At 36.7% G+C, this 10,960-nt stretch overlaps 1 pseudogene; it reads right to left on the bottom strand.

Annotated features, from left to right (window-relative positions):
• Window positions 1-936: 936 nt before the first annotated feature.
• LOC141362074 (E3 ubiquitin-protein ligase TRIM16-like) lies at window positions 937-9,246 on the bottom strand (annotated as a pseudogene).
• Between the last annotated feature and the right edge of the window lie 1,714 nt (window positions 9,247-10,960).

A 10,960-nucleotide genomic window follows, 5' to 3' on the forward strand; every position in this document is an offset into this window, starting at 1 on the left:
AATGTTCATTTAAAAGTAAGTGTCGGTGTATCAGCTCGTTAAACTGACGCCTCACCGGACCAGATGTGTGAAAATACGCACATATATAACAGCGGACCAGCCACTTTTTATTGTTTGTTCCTCCTTTGAAATGTAAACAATGTACGCGAATCCCATCCACGCGTCAGCTCCTACACTGCCCAGCTCCATGCACAGAGACACCAGACGCACATTTCACCGGGACAGCGCCAACCGGCACTCGTGGGCCAGTACAAGCGACACAGTAGCCTATCCGTACAGATGTGAAGCTAAGATTCATCCAAACATTCGCTAAGTTTGTCTAAATGGGCCTAAAAGTCACTAGATGTAACAATAAAGTCGCTATTTTAGCAACACAGTCGCTGAGTTGGCAACGCTGCTTCAGCCAACCCCCTTTTTTTAAGCAAGTAAACGCCACCCACTGATTAACATTGAATTTGCATACAAGTTGAAAATGAAAATGAAAACGAAAAAGAAAATGAAAACAAATAATTTAAACAGAACATAAAATTAAAACTGAACTTTACATTTTAATTTTGTCCCTATTATTGCTTGGGCATGAATAAAAAGCCTTTAAAAAAAATATATTTACAGATTCCTTTTCAAGCTTGCCTTTTTATTTTAATATTGTCAGTCTTGACTCAAGATTATATTGAAAATGAAATGTCAAATCATAAATTTAATTTTATTTTTTAATTTGTCCGGAATGATGCTTCATCACGTTAAAAATGAAAATGAAATAATGTTTTAATTTTTATTTTAGCATTTAATTTTCAAATTTGGGACATATTTTGCAATTTTATTTTTATTTTATAATTTAATTAATTAATTTAAAAAAGACCAAAAAAACATTCCATACCAATCACCCCTACAACCCTGAATTGAACATTATCATTTATTAAAATAATCTCATCCCGCCCAGCATTTTTTAGGCTGATTTTCACAAAAGTTTCACAAAATGCCTTCCAGAAAAATTGTCTTCTAAAAATATATAAACATACAAATATATCAAATGAAAGAACAGAAAATCTGCTTTCAAACAAACAAATAAACAAACAAAACTGAATTTTTTTTATCCTATCTTCGTTTGTTCTCTTTTACAACCTCTTAAATATGGGTAGGTGTCTTTAAAAATACCAAATTTTGGACAAAAAGCTGAAATAATTGCATTTTTGTAAAGGGATTTTGTTAAAGATCAGATTCAGAACGATGATAAAAAAATACACGGATTATCAAAACAATTTGTTTTGATTCAGTTTTTTTATAAATTGGGTAAGAGTGCAATCATTTGGATAATAGATTTACTCTTCAGGAAAGCGTCACTGGCAGGGAATTGTTTCTCTTTCTTTTCTATAGTTAAAGTTTACAGTATTAGTTAGAGAATCTTTATGTCATCTACACTGCTGGATTACATAATTTAACTGAACCTGAAATGATCCAAAACCCAGGATAAAGTGGTTGAGTGAATGTGGTGTTGACTCTGTGTATGAGGTTCATTGTATCAGAGACGCTGTAGAAGGACAGAGATCCTTTACTGTGATCCACATACACTCCTATTCTACAGGAGCTCAACACTACAGGGAGATCAGTCTCTTTGTTATTGTGAATGAATGTGCAGCTGGAGTCATCACAGCACAAACTCCAGGACTGATCATTATATCCAAACACACACTCATCACCCCTTCCCTTCCTGCTGATGCTCTTATATGACACTGATATAAACACATCACCACTCCATTCAACCTCCCAGTAACAGCGTTCACACAAACTCTCTCTACACAACACCTGACACCAGTGATCAAATCTGTCTGGATGATCAGGATACTGATGGTCTGTGTCAGTGTTAGTAGCCGTTCTGTTCCCATCAGACAGCTGAATTAATTTATTTACTGTGTTTGAATCCAGTGTGAACTGCTTGAAATCTGGTGAAGATAAACACAAATGACTGCAGCAGTTTAACAAAATCATCATTGCAGATTTATTGCTTTTATCCAAAACCTACACATTTCTATATTTGTATTTACTCCTTCAGAGCGCACTTATTTACTTTGTTTCTACGCAGTTATTATTAGGTTTGAGATTGTTAAATATAAATATATTTGTTTAAATGCCATCATTACATTTTTAGAGTTTTTAGCAGTGATGCAGTTTTATGTAAAAAAAAGGCATATAAAAATAAAGTTAACCCTTGTGCATTGTTCAAATTTACTACCTTTCGTGTTGTAAAAAACATCCACTAAATTCAACGGCTATAAAAATTTATCAGATGAATATTTTTTCCAAATTTTTTTTCATAAATCTGTTAATCAACCTCAGTACTGATCAAAACTACCAAATCTTCACAAAAATTCCATGATTTTAACCCTTTAATTGCCAAGTTTATAAGGTGTGTCACTGATTTGGGGAAAAAACACACACAACATGACCGATTTTCAATATAAAAAGTGATTGTAAACTGGATTTAAAACCTTTTTCACAGACTTGGGCATGCCAAAGATTGGTTAAAACATTGGCTTTGAAGCATTTTTAGTTTTTGTGTAGCATCAGTTTTAATTTTTTTCTCCCTCATGTATTGTTAGTGGCTGTTTTTGCCCCATTGACTTCCATTATAGCCACATTTTTTGATTGCAGAGCTATGACACCTTTTTATCATGCATTTTCAAATGTTGGTGTTTTTTCCTTTTGCTAAGATGCAGGGGCGATTTCAGGATTTTATAAATGGGGGGGCACAGGGGGGACCAAGAACCAGTCAGGGGGGGCCAATCAAAAAATTCAAATGAAAATAAATACTGGTTTAGAAAATATTAAGCATGGTTCTTGTGCAATGCCACGTGCTCTAATATAGATGGTATTAATTTTTTGTATTTTGCATGGATTAAACAACAGTTCTGTTCAGAATAGTTCACTTTAAATAAATTGTCATAATTTACTCATCCTAGAGTTATTTCAAACCTGTATGAGTTTTTCTTCTGCTGAACACAAAATAAAATATTTTGAAGAATCTTAGTAGCCAGAAAGTTGATGAACCCCATTGACTGCATGTTATTTTGTTCCTACATATGAAGTCAATGGGATCCATCAACTGATTTTGGTTACAGACATTCTTAACTCTTTTCTTTTTTGTGTTCAGCAGAAGAAAGAAACTCATACAGGTTTGAAACAAGTTTATGTATATGACCATTTAAATTAAGTGAACTGTTCCTTTAAGTACATTGCGTGTAGCTGGTATTAGTTAACATTCTTACATATCAGGATTTTGTTTTTCTACTCTGTCTGATCTGACTTTCATTGTTTATTAGCCTATATTGTATTTTAACACAACTGAATGCTATTTTTTACATATTATCTGTTCTGTTGTCAGACAACAAGAAAGAGTTTAAGCTAGTGACTAAACACGACCCAATAACACCTCGTGTTTAATCCAACCAGCTGTTACTTTATACTGCTAGAATCCTAATTTAAATGTGACATTGTCTGATACAATTTACATTTGAAGAGCTGATACGAGGTGATTTCGGATTACCTGTGTGTCTCATGCAGGGTTGCTCTTCTCATCTGATTGTGTTTATGAGCGCTTTTAATTTTAAATGCGAGTGATAGTGTTATTGTAAATCGCGTATAGCAATTCAGCGCAAATTTAAAAATATCAGAGAATACTGTTAAGCGTGCGCGCGCATACCGCACCATAGGGAGGGAGAGAGAGAGCTCGTACACAGAGAACTGGTGTGTGTGTGTGTGGGGGGGGGGGACACTAACCTTTCGTTAAGTCATAATACTCGATCAACCGTCTTCTCTGTCAGTAACATCTGTTGGCTGTTAACTTTTACGTGAAAAGACAACAGAGGAACCCAGGTGGAAAACACCGCCAACTTTTAACTCCCTCACTCAGTGTCAGAGAGGCACTGTCGAGGTTCCGCACGCAGCAGTGAGAAAGCGTGCACGCGCGAGAGAGAGAGAGGCGCTGCTGAGTGCTTGCAAAAGCACATGAAGCCGTTTTAAATAGTAAAATAAAATGTAAATGGTAATCATGGAAAATCTTTTTGATTTGTGCCAGTATTGAGTCTGTGGCGGCTGTTGAGTCTGTGGCGGGGCGCCCTCCTTCTCGTTTGCACGAGTCTCAAATCAAACAGTGATTGACAACTGGTCCAATTGTGCGGTGGGTGTCGTGATGTCTCTTTCCTCCTGTTTTAAAAACGCGCAACTACTGTGCTCGCTTCGCCTTCGCGTTCGAGCGAGTCTCAAATCAAACAGTGATTGACAACTGGTCCAATGGTGTGGTGGGTGTCTGACAACTGGTCCAATGGTGTGGTGGGTGTCATGGTATCTCTTTCCTCCTGTTTTAAAAACGCGCAACTACTCTGCTCGCTTTGTCTTCGGGCGAGTCTCAAATCAAACAGTGATTGACAGCTCTCTGGTCCAATAGTGCGGTGGGCATTTTCAGGTTGACAGTAAATCTAGCTGGCCCAATGAGATTGGAGGGGGGGCACCAGGGGGGGCCAATCATATTCCAAGGGGGGCGGTGCCACCCCATGCCCCCCTCTAGACACGCCCCTGCTAAGATGTCAAATTAGTCATTTTTACTGTTGATTACCATGTGGCCCTATTAACCCTTTAGTAGCCCTGTGCAAAAACAAAGCTTAATTTCTGGCTTGTACATTGTGTTTTATGGAGTATAAGTCCATAATAAAAGCATATTTGTGTGTGTGTGTGTGTGTGTGTGTGTGCGCGTGTACCTGGTAATCATCACGTTTTGGGGACCAATTGTCCCCACAAAGATAGGAATACCAGCATTTTTGTGACCTTGTGGGGACATTTTGACGTCCCCATGAGGAAACAAGCTTATAAATCAAACAAAATGATGTTTCTTGAAAATGTGAAGTATCAGAAAGGTTTCTGTGATGGTTGGGGTTAGGAATGGGGTAGGTAAGGGGAATAGAATATATAGTTTGTATGGTATAAAATGCATTACGTCTATGGAACGTCCCCACAAAACATGGAAACCAGAATGTGTGTGTGTGTGTGTGTGTGTGTGTGTGTGCAAAAAAGATTTTCTGTAAAAATCTTCTCTGCATCGGATTGATGAACATCATTTATTATGAACACAAAAACAACTTCAAATAAATTAAACAATGAAGCAAGAGTAGAGGATGGATGGAGAACTAAACAATCAAACTAACTTTTAGTGTGTATGTGTGCAGGTGTGTGTGTTCAGTATTTCCTACAGGACTTGCAACATATCACTTGGTGCTATCAGAAACTGTATCCACCACAACAGATGCAAGTGCTGACATGTTTGTTCTTTGCACCAATTGCATGTTCCCCTCTTCACTCCTGGACTGCTGGTGCCTGCTGGTGTCTGTGGATTTGTGTCTGGAGAGACAGCTGCAGGAGACTGAATCTCTCTCACCAGTGCAGCAACTGGTGTGCGAGGGTGATGCTCTCTCCTCAATATTGCTGCAGAGATTTTCCCAGGTCTTCTAGGAAAGCCTTCTCCTAAACAGCTTTTCACCTCCCTCATGCATGAGTTGCTGTCCCTCCAGACAAACTTGCAGAGAGCACCAAGTGATATGCTGCAAGTCCTGTTGGAATGACTAAACACTTATGTGTTCATAATAATGATGTTCATAAATCTAATGTCTAATGCAGAGAAGATTTTTACAGAATATCTCTTTTTCATGCACATACACACACATACGCATGCACATGACGCACACACACACACGCACGCACGCACGCACGCACGCACACACACACACACACACACACACACACACACACACACACACACACACACACACACAGGGGCGCAATGAACAGTTTCAAGGGGGGTATGCAAGACAGAATTTTGGGCCCCTTCCTTTAGATGATTGTTTAATCTTCAAACCATAATGTGTAGCTATATAAAACTACTCAGTTGAGTGCGTTTATTTAATTTTACAGGTCGCATTTGCAACTACAAGTAAATCCATGAAGCAAAAAATAAATAAATGTATTCGAAAAACGAATAGCCTACCATTTTAATCTGGAAAGGCAGAAAACATTCACGTAACTGATTTTAAATAGATCACTAAAAGAATAATAATGCATGGAGATGCATTCCTGAACCTATGGAAATCTATGGAAGGCGCTTTGAAAGTCGCGGCAGTCGAGTTTTCTGCGCAGTTTTAGAAGCGAAATGTGTACAATTAGGTTTAGCCTAAAATAGTTCATTCTTCAGGGTTCATATTGATGATCTTATAGTCCATTTAAAAATGTTCTTAGGAACTGACTGTATTCGTCAGAAAAACACTATCTTTATGTCGCTGTTCTCTGTGTGTGGGGTATGTGTTCCGTCCTCCGCTCATGACAAAAAGGGTGGCCGGCAAAAGTATTAAAAAATGTATATTACGTTGATCTTTAGTGTGCGCTTCTCCCGCACACGCCCTTCTATAAACTTGGCAATTAAAGGGTTAAAATCATGGAATTTTTGTGAAGATTTGGTAGTTTTGATCAGTACTGAGGTGGATTAACATATTTATGAAAAAAAATTGGAAAAAATATTCATCTGATAAATTTTTACAGCCGTTGAATTTAGTGGATGTTTTCATCCACTAACAACACGAAAGGGTAGTAAATTTGCCCACGGTATATCGTTGAGTTTCTTTTTTAAAAATTCAAAGCATTTTCTTAAAATATATGTGAATATAAGATTTGTCACCAAAAATCATTCAATTTGTTGAAACAGAGAGAAAGTTGTGGCCAAATTAAGAGTACAAAACCCTCTAGTGGATGAAAAAATCCCCAACAACAAATAAGGGTTAAGTTCCTGTGTAGAAGTAATAAGTTGGAAAAAATGTTGAAAGATCGATGTTTTGATTTTGAGTCGTTGATTTTACTCAATTCATTCACCTCTTTAACAATGACTGAGTTTCTGACACATGTGAACTGAAAGATTTCTGTAAACATTGAAAATAATCAACGTTTTGTTCTTTTCGTTGTATTTGTCATTCTTTATGTACTAATGGATATAAATAAATCAAAGTCATAAATCATAAATGTTTTTAAAGTCACTTACATTGTAAGAAATCCTCCCTGGTCTTCAATTCATCAGAAATAACTGAGATATATGTAACTGAAACATAAATGATAAATAAATTTAATTCCCATAGTAGAAATATAATTAACCAATAACACACACACCTTGTACTGACATAATTTAAAATATTTCAGTGTCATTGTTTTGTCTCAAGATAAATGGACTGCATTTATATAGCGCTTTCATAGACCAATGGCCATCCAAAGTGCTTTACAATTTGCCTCACATTCACTCATTCACTCACACATTCATACACCAACGGGGGTGTCAGCCATGCAAGGCCCCATCCAGCTCGCCGGGAGCAGCTGGGGTTAGGTGTCTTGCTCAAGAACACCTCGACACTTGGTCCGGTGGAGCCAGGGATTGAACCACCAACCTTCCGGTTTGTAGACAACCTACACGAACCACTGAACCACTGCCGCCCAGACAAGATGCACACTAGTTTTTTGTAAGCTTGGTTTTCTTAAATTAACCTAAACTCTGTCCGGGAAACCACCCCATAAGACTCTAACAGCAGTTTTGCTTGTGTGATGTTGTTTGAAATTAAATGAATATTTGCTTCTTTACCTTCACCAGATATCTCCTTTATCTCCTCTCTACAGAAATCCTCCAGTTTGTCTTTCAGTTGAGAGAGATTTTCTCACATCATCAAAAAAGAGGAAAGAGCTGAGAGTAAATCTGTGTGAGACTGAAGACTCAAGAGCTGCAGACAGAGACTGAAAACCCTGAAGAAGAAAACATTACAAATGAACATAAACATTCAACATTAAGCACATTTAGTAGTCTAAATACACAGAGGAATATTTATCATAACCTAGATTTTATTCTTGAAGTGTTTAAAATAAAAACTACCCAGTTAAAATCATAGTTATATAAGAAGTGAAGTCTCACAGAGATCCTGCTAATGTTCACTGTGTTGTATTTCAGAGTTGTGTTACCTGTAGGAATTGGATGTGATTGTCTGTATGTGAAAACTGCTTCAGTTCAGCGTCTCTCCTCTTCAGATCATCAATCTCCTGCTCCAGACGCTTCATGACTCCTTCAGCTCGACTCACTGCAGTCTTTTCCTGATCTCTGATCAGTTGTATCACCTCAGATCGTCTTCTCTCAATGGATCGGATCAGTTGAGTAAAGATCCTCTCACTGTCCTCCACTGCTGTCTGTGCAGAGCGCTGTTAGGACAAACATTACAATCAGATCCATTACAGGTACATCAGTAAAGATCTCCATCACTGGAGGAGAGTCATGAATCTCAAACTGATCTTCAAGCTGTCAGCAGATGTTTTTCTGCTTAAAACTCACCGCATGAGAGTCCACAGCCTCTCTCAGCTCCTGAAGCTCCTTCTCTCTCTCCTCAATTATCTGATGTAATTTTATCTGTCGCTCTCCCAAAACTCTCTGTGAGATAACAAATAACTATAAAACCTCAAAGATATGACATTAAACTGCATGCGTATATGTATGTAATGTTACTATAATGACATTCATGGTTTAGCATATTATTAATCATTACTGTTAGCATTAGTGCAGTGTCTGATTTCAGTTCATACCTGTTTCTCAGTTCTTTCTGCTACAGCTGTCACAGTATCATGGTTTTTATGTTCGTCCATCGTACACAGATAACAAATGCAGTGTTGGTCGGTGCGACAGTAGATTTCTAGTTGTTTATTATGTTTTGAGCAGATCATCTCATGAAGTTGTCTGGTGGGATTCATCAAATGATGTTTCCTGTCATTGAAGAGATGTTCATGTTGTTTAAGATGATTTTGACAGTAAGACTTCAGACACTCCAGACAGGACTTGACAGCTTTGTATTTTCTCTCAGTACAGGCGTCACACTCCACATCTCCAGCTTCAGCATAAGAGTCAGCAGGAACAGCAGTCTGAAGTTTTGTCTTCTTCAGATCCTCCACCATTTCAGCAATCGTCACATTTTTAAATAAAACAGGTCTTGGTGTGAAGGTTTGTCTGCATTGAGGGCAGCTGTAGATTCTCATCTGATCATTCTGATCCCAGCAGTTTGTAATACAGCTCTTACAGTAACTGTGTCCACAGGGAATGATCACTGGATTCTTCAGGAGATCCAAACACACTGAACAGCTGAACTTCTGAGCTTCTGCCATATTTCAATAATATACAGACAGACAGAGAGAGAGAGAGAGAGAGACACTCGCTTGAAAAGTAGTTTCCTGGTGTTAGGAGTCGTGTGCAAAACAGGTTTATCTGTTAGGTGTGACTCAGCTGCACATTCACTTTCATTTTTTGGCCAAACCATATGAAGTGTTTGTATTAAATGTATTAAATGTGTGTTCTAATGTAAACTATAGCAGTGTTTTAAAGATGGAAACATTATAAAAAATATATAAAATATAGACTACAGAAAAGTGTTGTTAATCTGGTAAAGTTTGTTAATGCTTATAAAGCAGGATGTTTTAATATTAGAATCAATGATGGCATTAATAATTAGCGACTGTATATTTGTCAGTGTTTTACATAGACACAAATAACTTGGAAAGAAATATTACAACAATCTTTTTTTCTTTTTATCTTTTAATAAATAAATTCTAAATGGCAATATTTAGAATACCAGAAAAAACCAAACCAATACCTCAAGCTATAGCACAGCCAGTGCCGGGTTAAGCCTTTGTGAGGCCCTGGGCTAACGCTGGTTTGAGGCCCCCCCAATATACACTGAAAAAAATAAAGGCTGGATTTACTAAGTGCCCCATTGTGTACATTTTTTTAGTAAAACTTACTAAAAAAAGGGGATGCAAAAACGATGCACTGTCTATATTTTTAAGTAAATCCAGTGTTTTTTACAGCGTATGTGCAACATTAAATGGCTAAAATTATTTAAATAAATTAAACAATATTATCAAATAATTTTACAATCAGAAATAGCCCAGAAAATAAAAATTATTTAATAAAACTTACAACAAAAAGTGCTTCTTTCTGCTCTTCTTTAAAGAGAATTCTTCAAATAAATCATTAAAATCAAGTTGACGCAAAAGTAGGCTGAAATTATTTAAATAAATTAAACAAAATTATCAAGTAATAATTTTACAATCAGAAACAGCCCAGAAAATAACATTTATTAAATGCAACTCACAACTAAAAGTGGTTCTGTCTGTTCTTCTTTAAATATAATTCCTCAATTAAATTATTAAAATCAAGTTGACGCAAAAGTAGGCTGAAATTATTTAAATAAATTAAACAATATTATCAAGTAATAATTTTACAATCAGAAACAGCCCAGAAAATAACACTTATTAAATGCAACTCACAACTAAAAGTGCTTCTGTCTGTTTTTCTTTAAATATAATTCCTCAATTAAATTATTAAAATCAAGTTGACGCAAAAGTAGTAGAGCCCAGAATTCTCAGCCCGAGTCCGACCCGAGTCCGAACTTTTGAATTCTCCCCATTAGGAATCTGTTTCCGCAGATATAGTTACTGCATCGCGTATGTTTGTGAGTAGAAGTCTGTGCTGTCTGCAGTGAGGTTTTTATGAGAGCAGCACAAATTTTTAATAGTCTATTTAATATGTAAAACTTGAAATTGAAATAAAACTTACTGCGGAGAAGTTAATGAGATCTCCATCATCTTGCTACGTGACGCGACAATTATTTATTATTTCAAATCCGTTTACAAGATAAATATATATACATTGTGTTGTTAAACTGATGAAATTATCTTGCTATATAGGCCTACGCAACATTCATTATGAGAAGCCTTTTCTTTTTACTGTTACACTGTAGACAGTAATATATGTATATTATATAAAACTCTATGGTCGTGAAAGCACATTATCCATTATCTGTTGGTTCATGTTGGTCTAGTTTAATTCAGGGTAATCCTTTAATAAAAT

Source organism: Misgurnus anguillicaudatus, chromosome 25 (genome assembly GCF_027580225.2).
Source record: "Misgurnus anguillicaudatus chromosome 25, ASM2758022v2, whole genome shotgun sequence".
Lineage (NCBI taxonomy): Eukaryota > Metazoa > Chordata > Actinopteri > Cypriniformes > Cobitidae > Misgurnus > Misgurnus anguillicaudatus.